Source organism: Lampris incognitus, chromosome 8, assembly GCF_029633865.1.
Source record: "Lampris incognitus isolate fLamInc1 chromosome 8, fLamInc1.hap2, whole genome shotgun sequence".
Lineage (NCBI taxonomy): Eukaryota > Metazoa > Chordata > Actinopteri > Lampriformes > Lampridae > Lampris > Lampris incognitus.
In genome coordinates this window covers 18,925,666-18,938,324 of record NC_079218.1, presented here as the reverse complement: position 1 = coordinate 18,938,324, position 12,659 = coordinate 18,925,666, and positions in this window count along the sequence as shown.

The following is a 12,659-nucleotide window of genomic DNA, read 5'->3' as shown; positions in this document are numbered from 1 at the left end:
TCACGAAGTACCAACCAGGCCATGGCAGGTCTTGAGCATGGACCTATTCAGCTTCAGACAGAAAGACTATCTCCTAATAGTCGACCACTATTCCGATTTTTGGGAGATAGAGCTTCTACCCGACATGTCTGCAGAGACAGTCATCAAGCGATGTAGGGCACAGTTCGCCCGACATGGTCAGCCAGAGAAGGTTATTACAGACAACGGCCCTCAGTTCACAGCTCAGTTCACACGGTTCGCTTCTGAGTGGGAATTTGAGCACGTGACCTCCTCTCCCAGACACCCGAAAGCGAATGGCAAGGCCGAGTCGGCCGTGAAGATTGTAAAAAATCTTCTGCGTAAGGCCGCGCATGATGGTGAAGACCCCTGGAAAGCCGTGCTTCACTGGAGGAATACACCTACGGAAAACATGGGCAGCAGCCCAGCACAACGCCTCATGTCCCGCCGGTTGAAGACGTCCATCCCGGCGGCAAGCAAGCTCCTGGAACCAGCTGTTGTCGTGGGCGTCACTGAAAAGCTGCGCCACAGGAAGCAACTCGCCAAATCCTTCTATGACAGATCTGCCCGTGAATTGCCGGCACTTGAAATTGGGGAAGTCGTACGGATGAAGCCCCTGCCAGGTGATAACACTGGCCGCTGGAGAGTCGGAACTTGTCTCCGCAGGGTTGCGCCGAGGTCTTATCTTGTGGACATTGATGGCTCCCTGTACCGTCGTAACAGGATCGATCTCAGAGTGGCTGAGCCAGCTGCACGAGCCGCGCACGATCCTGTTGAACCCGCTGCGGCACACACACCGGACGGGGATCCAGCTACAGAAACTGTCATTGAGACCCCTCAGGCTGTGTTCGAGCCGAGCCCCATCAGGTCCATGCCCAAGGCGCCATCTACTCCTGTTGGCGCTCCGCGTTCGGATGGACACACTTACACAAGGGTTGGACGGCTGTCTAAACCGCCACTGAAACTCACTATGTAATCTGAATAATGTTGATGGTTGCTATGTGGGAGAGAGGGGGAAAAGAGGAGAAATGTTATCATACGCTACTGTGGTTATTACAATGGTATGGGATATGAAGAGATTTACTGCTGTTGCACTGTTATTGGTTGTTCGTATATGAAAGTAATTTTATTTTGCACTAACTTCATGTGTATGTGTTTATACTTGGAAAAGGAGGATGTTACGGGTCTAGATAGATCGATGCCATCGGCTATCCACTAGTTTACCTTAGATACACATGACCCGCGCTCAGGAACATGTTACATCACTTTGAATATACTTGGCTGCACTGAGCAACTCGTGTGTGTGTCATTCTTTATAAGATAGCCTACTGAAACAGATACTGGAGCCTATTCCAGCAGTCACTGGGCGGCAGGCGGGGAGACACCCTGGGGCCTGTCCAGGGTGGCCACACACACAGACATAGGGACAGCTTAGTACGGCCAATTCACCTGACTTACATGTCTCTGGATTGGGAGGAAACCGGAGCCCCCGGAGGAAACCCACGCAGACACGGGGAGAACATGCAAACTCCACAGAGAGGACGCTCAGGGGCTCGCCGCTCGTGTCGTTGTGGGGCGTTGTGCCCCGGAATTGTTGTGTCCGAGTCGCATAGAATTCGTGCGGCAGCACTCATGAGCAAGGTCGTCAGTTAGCGTACCGTTACCATGGAAAACGCCGGTTCCGGTTCAGTGACAGGACGCGCCGGAAGTCGCGCCCATAATTCACGCAAGGTATGGGGGCTAGGACTAAGGGTGATAAACAACGCAGGGCTTCTTTTCTTTCTTCTTTCAGTTTTCAGCTTATTCCGTTTCTCATGGGGTCGCCTGTGAGGGCACAGCACCAATGGCGGCCGTTGTTAACCCGGGCCTTGACCGAGCTGGTATGGTCTTGTCAATCCGCATATTCAAATAAATAAAAATATAAAATAAGTAAATAAAAGTAAATGATAGTAAAATAAATAATCCGTGTGTCAAATAAATTCAACCATGTTTTATATACTATACTGTACTGTCCCGGGTAGATGAAGCTCGTTAGCCTTGTCAGGCAGTTCATGGACAGCTCTTATTCAAAAACTCCGCTGCCTTGCTGGTATACTCGTCTATGGGGAAGTCTTGGGGAAGAAACCCTGAGGAAAAATCTGCATCCGTCTTCATTGCCAGTTGTCTCGCTTAGTCTTACCACTGGTAGTAGTGGTCTCGGACGAGAGAGTGGGGTTGACGATGCGCAACTCTTCCTCACTTTAATCATCGCGCAAGTCATCAGTCATCCATCACAGGATGACTACATGGTCCTCGTCACTGCAGTGGACGAATAACTGTACTGTACATTGTACGTATACTGGTACACTCTGTCGTGTCCATCTACCTCAGGTATGTATGTAAGTAATCAGCTCACATCTATTTCAGCATCTCCAATATATTGTAGCGAATTCGGGGACAACGCAACCACAGGAACTGCCGCGGCCGGGAAGCGAACACGTATCGCCCGCACCGCAGGAGACATCGCTAACCGCTCGACTAAAGGGTCAGACCCGCGAGCCAGCGGCCAGCGTGTCTTCTTATCCATGCACGTTACAATATTCTCTGCACCATTGCACTTTATCACCTCTTATTTCGCCTGTATAAGTCAATCCTTGTGTATATATCTGAAGATTGTTGTATTGTAGTGTTGTTATTCTATGTTAAGTACACTGAGAGAGCCACGAAACCGGATCCAAATTCCATTTATGTGCAAACCTACATGGCCAATAAACATGATTCTGATTCTAATAGGGAGGAACACTGGTATGAATGGGGAGTCAAAGGGGCCATCTATGTGAAGAGAGAACGACCATCATTGAATGAGTATAGAGTGTGAGTATGTGACATCTGTCCTGTCTTAAAATGCTGTGATTGCAACTATTCCCAAATCCTCTGTGAATAGTCCATATTGCCATTGTAAATCTAGTTAATGGTTATGGCAATTTCGTTTTTTTCATTTCAGTCATTGTTTTCGGTCACTATGCAACTGTATTGTTTATAAGGGCGGGGATACCTGCAGTCAGTTGAGACTGAAGATGGCACTTAGATGAGTGATGAAAGTTTATCTCAATAAACGTTGTGTCCAGATGAACTGATTCAACTTTTTGTGAGTTTGCTGGTGCCTTACGTTTTCAGCCAGGTCTGTAATGCGCCTCTTGTTACAGGGTCTAGTTAGATCGATGCCATCAGCAATCTACTTGTTGGTTGTTTCATGCATGACCCCGGATGTAGGGGAGTTGTTACTTGCTTCTTGAGATTACACGTTCTGAGCTTGGCACACATGTCTGTCATTTGTTCATGCATGCAGTATATCCTAGACAAACATGGTGTCAGAAGTAGTTGAACTCACGATCATGGGTTGCTGATCCACAACATGGTAATCATGAAAAAGCCGGAAAAGCTGAGACTATGCATTGATCTTAAGTTCCTGAACAAGGCCCTAAAGTGCTCTCACTACATTATGCCTACTCTGGAGGACGTTCTGTACAAACTACCAAAGGCAAGAGTCTTCACCTTGATGGATGCCAGAGATGCATTTCTGCAATGCAAACTGGACGAGAGCAGTCTCATGACCACTTTTAGACCCTCTGAGGGAAGAAACGCTGGCTCAAGCTACCATTCGGAGCATTGGTGGCACCTGAGGTGTATCAGCACAAACAACATGAGCTCCTTGTTGGACTGAAAGGCATCGAGCCTATTGCGGACGACATCTTGGTTGTGGGCTGCAGGGACACAGACAAAGAGTCTGAGACTGACCATGACATCAAGCTCCTGGTGCTGATGGAGCGCTTAAAGAAGCTGCAGCTCAAAGTAGCCGAAGTCCAGATTCACGGCCACATTCTCTCATCTGCTGGACTGAAACTTGACCCAGAGAAGGTGAGGGCTATCATCGATATGCGCAATCCAACAAACGCAAAAGGGGTGCAACATCTCATCAGCTTTGCCAACTATTTGGCCAAATTCATGCCACACCTGTCGAGTGTCTTTGAGCCATTGTGATGCTTACTGGGCAAAGAAACCCCCTGGCACGAGCTGCCAAAACATGAGGCGGCAGTTCATGAACTCAAGTCTCTGGCTACAACCATGCCTGGCCTGCGCTACTATGATGTGACTAAGCCAATCACAGTCCAGAGCGACGCCAGCCAGAGTGGGCTCAGCTGCTGCCTCATGCAGGAAGGTCAACCCATCGTGTTTGTTTCGAGAGCTCTTACCCTCACAGAAAAAAACTATGCACAAATCGAAAAACAGTGCCTCAGCGTCGTCTTCGCCTGTCAGAAGTTTCACCACTACTTATAAGGCCGTGAACTGATCACAGCAGAGACAGATCATAAGCCTCTGATTTCTGTCTTCAGCAAACCTCTCCTCAACTTACCCAAGAGGCTTCAGAGCGTGCTCATGACCTTACAGAACTACAGTCTGAAGGTCGTCTACAAACCAGGGCCTGAAATGTTCAACAGCGACATGCTCAGCAGAGCAACAGCAGGATGCACTGGCAGAGGAATGGCCTACCACCGGCACGCTATCTGCTCCTTACAGAAAGAGCAAGAGCACACAAAGCATGTGAACCAGGCAGAAACGTAAGTGACCAGAGCTTAGAACAAATCAGGCTGCACACTGACTGGAATGAATGTCTGCAGACGCTGGCCAGATGTAAGAGAAGAAGCGGCTCTCATTATCAGAGAATACTGGCCCTACCGGGATGAAGTCAGTGCACAGAATGGCATCTTATTCTGGGGGCAGAAAGTCATCATCCTGAAATCTCTACGCTCAGAGATGCCTACACGCATACATATGAGTCACATAGGAGGAGACGCATGCTACCGGCAAGCACGAGAGACGTTGTACTGGCCCAAAATGCAGACAGAAATAAAGGACTTTGTGAGCACCTGCTCAACCTGCAACGAGTATGCTCACAAACAGCAAAAATACACCATGCTTTCACATGAACTGCCCACCAGGCCATGGCAGATTGTGAGCATGGACCTGTTCAGCCACAGGCAGAAGGACTATCTGCTCATAGTCAACCACCATTCAGATTTTGGGAGGTTGAGCTCCTCCCTGACTTATCTGCAGAGACAGTCATCAAGCATTGTAAAGCACAGTTTGCATGATATAGCCAGCCAGACAAGGCCATCACAGACAATGGCCCACAATTTACTTCACAGTTTGCACGTTTTGCCTCTGAATGGGAGTTCGAGCACGTGACCCCCTCTCCAAGGCACCCAAAAGCAAATGGCAAGGCAGAGTTGGCTGTCAAGATTGCAAAGAATCTACTGCGTAAGGCCATGCATGACAGTGACGACGCTTGGATGGCTGCTCTCGTGGGCAGATCAGAAGGAGAGGAGGAGGGGTATGACAGACCATGTCAATTCTGTGTGCTGTCTTGCTGTCAAAAACAATGGTATTTTAAGAGTAATTAATTATTGCAGTATTATGCCGGCAGCCATACCAACATGTACTCTGGCTCTGCCGAATGACGGACGCTAAGCAGGGATGGGCTTGGCTAGTACTTGGATGGAAGACCTCCCAAGAAAACTGAGTTGCTGCTGTAAGTGGCATTGGTGGGCCAGTAGTGGGCAGTTTTCCCTCTGGTCCAAATAAAAAAACAGAAATCCCAGTGCAGTGACAGGGTCACTGTGCTGTACGAGACGCCATCCTTCGGATGAGACGTTAAAACCGAGGTCCTGACTCACTGTGGTCATTAAAGATCCCATGGCACTTATCGCAAAGGGTAGGAGGTTCCCTGGTGTCTTGGCAAAATTCCCAACCTGGCTGTATCCATCTGGCAACTGAATCATCCCCCTGTGTAATTCGCTCAATGATTCTTCCACCTCAAGCTGATGTGCGGTGAGCGTTTGGCACAAAATGCCTGCCATGCATCACCCATTGGTGGTGGTTGAGCTGAGCCCCCCCCCCCCCCGACTGTGAAGCATTTTGGGTGTCTAGATGAAGTCCTATGTAAATGAATCCATGATTATTGTTTTAAATCGAATTGTTCATTTAGTTCACAATTAGATGATATTATATATTAAAAAACGTTTTTAATAAAAAAAAGTATTAAAATATTTTTATTGAATTGCTCTGCATGTGTAACTGACTAACAACTGCTTTCTATCTCTGCGTTGGGTAGTTGAGTGAGACACATACACCAGAGGTGGAGATCTGTAGGGTTTATTTTTCTTCACACAAAAAAGAAAAAAGCACGGGCATCAGTCACATATCTTGTCCTCTGCATCCCTCCATACAGCCCCGAGCATACGTGCTCACTGAACTGAGGCTCACAGGTGTTATACCAGAACAGCGCCCCCGGGGAACAAAGGGTATGCATTTAAATCCACATGGTTGGAACCTATTTAGAGGTAGGAACTAATTTTGGGGAAGTTCACAACAATTAAAAATAGATTTCAGGGAAAATAAAGAAATAGAATAAAATAAGAAATTTGGCTCGGCCCCACGTGCCCGTGTTAATGGCCTTGCGTGCCATGGTGGGAACGCGCGTCATAGGTTGCCGACCCCTGGTCTACATCCTAATCTGCTGACCAAAAAGTAAAACATGGGGAGGGAAAGTTGTTCATGTGAGATAACAATAACTGTACATACGGAATTTTATAAAAAATTATATCTCAGGCTACATTGCAATATCAAGGCAGCAATGCCACTTAGATATGATTTAAGTAAACCTTTACTGATTCAGTTCATCAATGATCAAAATCTTCCTGATACATGAGTCAACTAAAGGTCCCATATCAATCCAACTAAACCCAGATGATTTGCTGTTTTCACTGATACACTGTTATATTTAGCCTATAAATTGTATTTTGGCTTTCTAACAGCAGTACAAAATGCATATGCATGTTCAATAATCCAGGTAAGAAAATCAAACAAAATTGAATCAGTTCATCTGAAACAACGTTTATTAAGAGAAACATTTCATCACTCATCTCTTTAGTCTAAACTGACTGCAGGTATCCAGCTCTTCTAAACAATACAATTGCATAACTACCAAAACCAATGATCAGTTTCATATGCAAATATGGCCGTGACCATTAACTAGAGTTACAATGGCCATGTGTACTATTCACAACGGATTTGGGAATGTTTGCAATCACAGCATTCATTGTAAGATGGCAACAGGGGGCCTAAGAGTACATCTGTCGTCACTTAGATGAGTGATTGAAACATATCTGTTGATAAATGTTGCATACAGATGAACTGATTCAACTTTCTTTGATTAACAGCAGTACAGTTTACTATAAATGTCATAAAATTCCCTAGCTTCCTATAATCATTATTCATCCAATTCTTTGTTATCAGATCTGAAATTCTTTTACCTTCCAGTCTGTTCGTCATCCTCCTCCTTCATTACCTCACTTTCCTTTTTTAATTTTAAAGTGTATTCAACAACTATCCAGCTGTTTTTCCCCAATATATCATATTGAAAGAGCTACCACTTTGCAAAAAAGAGAAAGAATTAGCAGTTAAATATTTTATTGATACAGATAAATAGCTCATGACCATGCATATCATGCATATTGTCTACAGTAGTTACATAACTTACAGGCTGAGAATGACTGTGATAGGCTGCTTCGAGCTATGACTTTTAACTAACCACCACATTATGTTTTCTTGAACCTGATTGTGCATACTCATACTTGCTTCTTCTTGAAGTCAGTCCATTTTGCATTCATCAAAAGCAACATATGAGTCATTGTAGAACAGCAAATATACCATATATAAAGTATACACCAAATCCTATGTTTGGAGTACTATATATTATCCTATGGCTCATTTAAGACAAGTACAAAAATCTTTCTAGCTTATGTTCTGTCAACACAAAGATTGTTTTAAGAGTTGTGACTTTGTTATTTTTTATGTTTGACAGGAAAATACAGTTGATGTTTGACAGCAACCTTGTATGCCATGAAGGATTATGCAGGGAGTTTGATGCATTTTAAACCAGGGTTCAAATACTATGACAAACATGCTATGATCCCAATGGCCTAGCAGGATAGCCACTCACATAACAATAACAGCCAGACTGAATGTCTCCAACCAGAAAACTGCAGAATTGTCAGTAGCAAATCAAATAACAGACCAATCCCCTATAAGGCATACTAAAATTACATTAAGTTATAATTCAGAAAATTTATACATTCCATAATTATCATTTGAGGGAATACACTCAAATATAACAGAAACATGGGTAAGACTGGTGCATAGAGTGGTTTCCCTTTACAACAAGATGGCAAGGGTGAAGGGAGAACATTTTTTAAATCCAGGTTTGAATTAGAAACAGTCATCAAGATGGCCACCACTCTTCAGTAAAATAATTTTTTAAACCATTTTACTGAAGAATGAATGTTATCATTCAATACAAACCAAGCCATCAAACCATGATGGCTTGGCTTTTTAAGAAAAGGTGAAAAAACTGAGTCGGACTTCACATCAGCTCAGTGAGGAAAAATCAGTGACCATACTAATCTTAATCAACCAACAAGGAACTCCAAAAAAACGCTATGCTGCATTGCAAATAGATCTATGTAATCTAATGCAAATTCACACTATGGATTTTCACTGAATGAAGTTCCTACTGCCAAGTTCTGGTCATATCAATTACCAATGCATGCATGCACATTTGATGTGCTAAACGCTATGTAATGACATTGTTCGGAAAGTACCAGGTCTTAATGTATTAGAAAGTACACTATCATGGGAATGAGACAGTCATACACTGCCCCACCAATACTCTGAATTTAATCTAAAGGCTTAACCTGGCACATGAAAAAGCAAAGGTACACACAATTGCAGTCCTCAACAGGCAGAGTAGGCTTTATTTCTAGTCAGGGATCTGAAATTGTTACCTATGAGGAGTAACTCAGGGGAAAATCCAAACTACTACTAAGCTACTGCAAGTTAGCAATAGTGTGTTTCCTAAAGTTCTATGTGATTTAAAACCCTGATATTAATATTACTTTATTACTCTATTATTCTCTCTGTCTCACAAGCACTCTTTCTCACTCTCTTTATCCCGTATGCATATTTGTCACACACACACACACATGGTTCCCTGTACTTTATATGGCACATTTGCCATTACAGTATCATAATTTCAGGTTCCAGATATAACCCCGGTTCTCTGAGAACATGAGCGAGGTAGCTCACTATGGGAGACGCTCTCTTGCGTTGTCCCCAGAAGCCATCTCCCACCATTCCAGTCTTGACTGGCTGGCAGATATGATGTCTGCGTCGTGTAGGAGGGACTTCATCCTGCTTTAAAACTCTTGGTGCAGTGTCATTGCTTCAGTCTCAGTAAGTATACCTCTTCCTTGCCCCAGGCAAGGAGGGTAGTCTCGTGAGATACCTCACTCATGTTCACAGAGAACTAGGGTTACATCTGTAACTGAAAGTTCTCTTTCAAACATCCACTTTGGTATCTCACTGTGGTATATTGTGACACCCATATTGCCAGACCAGCTTAACTCAAAGACTGATTATCACGCAGTCAATCAAATTGACGTGTTTGGAACTGAACCTATATTTACATCCAGTTTATAAAATCTGACAAAGGTATGGGGGGGTGGGGTCATCCAAGGGGGGGGGTCACTCAACTGGCAGCCGCACATATCCTCTCAATAGAAACACCTTGAAACAGAGCCCTTGACATTGCCATCCCACAATGGAGTTGGAACACTATCCTCTCGGAGGGTTGCAATCTTTGCTATTATAGCCAAAGGTAATAGCCTTCAGGATCCAGTGTGAGAGACACTACTTCATAAGAGGTTTGCCTAGGTGAGGTACAGCCTATGACATAACCAACTGTTCTTGATTTCCTGAATCCAGCTGTTTAATCAACATATATATGCAATGCCTGTACCAGACATGGTGTTTTGAGATGCTCCTGCTCCTGCAAAGTGAACGGAGCAGGATAAAATGCAGTCAACTCAAGGATGACATTGCAGCACTGGGTTGATGACCTTGGGGACAAATGCGGAATTAGGTTTCAGTAAAACCATCAGGAATTGCATGCATGTTGGATTTACCAATCTCCATGAATGTCACTAACATACTTTGCGGAAGCTAGCACAAGTAATAAAGCCATTTTGAAGGACAGTGCATCAAGCACTATTGATAAATCCCATGGAGCAGCCAGGTTTTAGACACAGGCCATCATGCCCCATGCGTTAATTGACAAATGAGGGGAGGCTGGTTCACTGTTTTGTCCCCAAAGCTTACATGGCAAGCTGATATGGCAGCCAAGTAAACTTTAACAGTGGAGAAGGCTAAACCCTCATCTAACAGCTCCTGTAGGAACATCAGGATTACAGACGCAGCTCTGGAAAGCATATATCCCTTCTTTAATGCACTATTTGTCAAGTGCACGTCATTTTCCATCATATGCGCTTCTCATATATGAAGCCCTAGCACTCTGAATGGTTTCAATCCTGTTCTGGGGAAGCCCAGTGGTAGCCAAATTCACCCTCTCACAGGAACACAAGTGGCAGGTGTTCCGGGTGAAGGTGGAAGATTTTAATGCATGCTCTCGATAGGAGATCCCTGCAGAGTGGCAGAGGTTTATGGCTGGCCACGCAGTATTTAAGTCATTACCTTGTTTTGGAGTTTCCAGTCTCCATAATGAGGGTTGCCCCTGGAGAGTGACACGCCAGCTACATGAGCAGCTCTCAGTGAAAAAAGGTGGGAGCTGCTCCACATAATCAGTCTGTGTGCCAGCATGTGTGAATGACTTGAACGCAGTCTGCCCTGTCTGCTGACATATCCCATTACTGTGGTGTTGTGATGTCCCTCCAGGAAGGGCAGTAAGTGTTTTGGTGCAAGTGAGACTATGAGAAGTTCCGGGCAATTTATGTGAACTGATTGCATCTGTCAGCCCCATACACCATTCACTATCCTGCCTTCATGTGTGGCCCCCAGTCTGCCAGAGAGGAATCTGTTGTAACCACTTTCCTCATCAAAACGACCCCATTGGGAGACCCACTGTCAAAAGAGCCCAGTGTCTCACACACAAGCTATGGGAATGGTAACACAGTGGTAACTGTAACACACTGGATCATCCTGAGTGACACGACCCAGCGCAAGTGGAAGTGGAAGTAGAGACAAGCCTGAAAAGCTTCCACCCTTTCCGCTGATAGTCATGCTTTGAATGCGACTGAGTCCATGGACAGCCCTATGAAGGTGATATTCTGAGTTGAGATCACAACACTTTTCTCCCAATTTATCAAGATTCCCAGGGTGCTCAGGTGCGCTGTGACCTACATGGTGTGTTTGTGCACTTCCTGGCTTGACTATGCTGTTAAAGACCAGTCATCTATGTAGGTCGCCACACAAATCTCTTTTTCTCTGAAAGGCGCAACAGCAGTCTTTTTGCATTTTACAAACAGTCATGGGCTTGGATAGGGACTGAATGGGAGCACCAGATAGTCACATGTTATTCCCTGGATTACGAATCTGAGAAATTTTCTGTGACGGGTGTAAATAGGGATGTGAAAGTAAGTATGCTTCCGTTTAAACCACCTGGGTGCTCAAAGCCTGTCAGAGCTGTGAGTCAGCATTCTGACCTTATACTGTCGCAAGTGTTTGTTCAGAGTGAACGGGTCTAATATCAGCTGTAATTCTCATCCCTTCTTTGAAACCAGAAAATACCTATCATAGAAACTACATTGGCTCTGCTCTGGAGGTACCATTCATATCACCCCTTTATTTTGCAGAACCACGATCGCTGTCTGCAAAATACAAGTGGGTTCCAACTGAGTCTTTGACAGTACTGTTCTGTAAATTTACACATGCATTTACGCCCCTTGGAAGGCCATGAACATGCCCTTCTGAATGTTCTCAGAGAGACTTCTGGTGGTCTGTCTGAGGACATTAGGCCATGCAATACCAATCTTTTCACAGTCTCTTTTGCGGACGTTGTGTAGATCTGTTCTGGAGGCAGTGTTTGGTGACCTGCTGCTGCCCACAGCCTGTGCCAGTGGAATGAAGGGCTCCTCGTCATCCTCTTTGGACCCATGGCTAATAGACTTGTCCCCTGAGTCAAGCTCTTCGTCCATAACTTCACAGTGTTTGGCCATGAGGCCGGTTCTGGCTATGTCTGGGAGCGGAGGGATGAGATCGAGTTGGTCATCCCAGCTGGCTCCTTCAGGAATAATGGGTCCCTGGGAGCTCTCAGCTCTTGTGGTGGAGGGTTGGTAACCCCCAAGATGGAATCCATGCCTGAAAGGGTAGCTTATTGGGCTAGCCTACGCCAGCAAGTCTTGAGAGAGAGAGACAGGCATAATGCTCACATGCAACTGGGGATGCTAGCGCGACTTGGGCGGGTTGCAACCCTAAACACACAGCACATACTGAATGGGTGTCTACACCCAAAATCTCATTCTCATACGCACATATCTGGGTCTAGGGCTTGCCCTTTCACATGGTAAGGAAGGGTTCCAACTTCGACATGTCTTGGCTTGCTCTGTTTGTTAAAAAGAATGAAGCAGCTAGCAGCCTAGTATGGTGGCTAGCTGTGAAGGCTACTGTTTGTTTACACTCCAGCTGAGTTGCTCACAAAATAGCTCCGGCAGCTGTAAAGTACTGTTCGGTGACCAAGTGTTTAGTTCATTCTGTGAACAGGTTAGTTATAC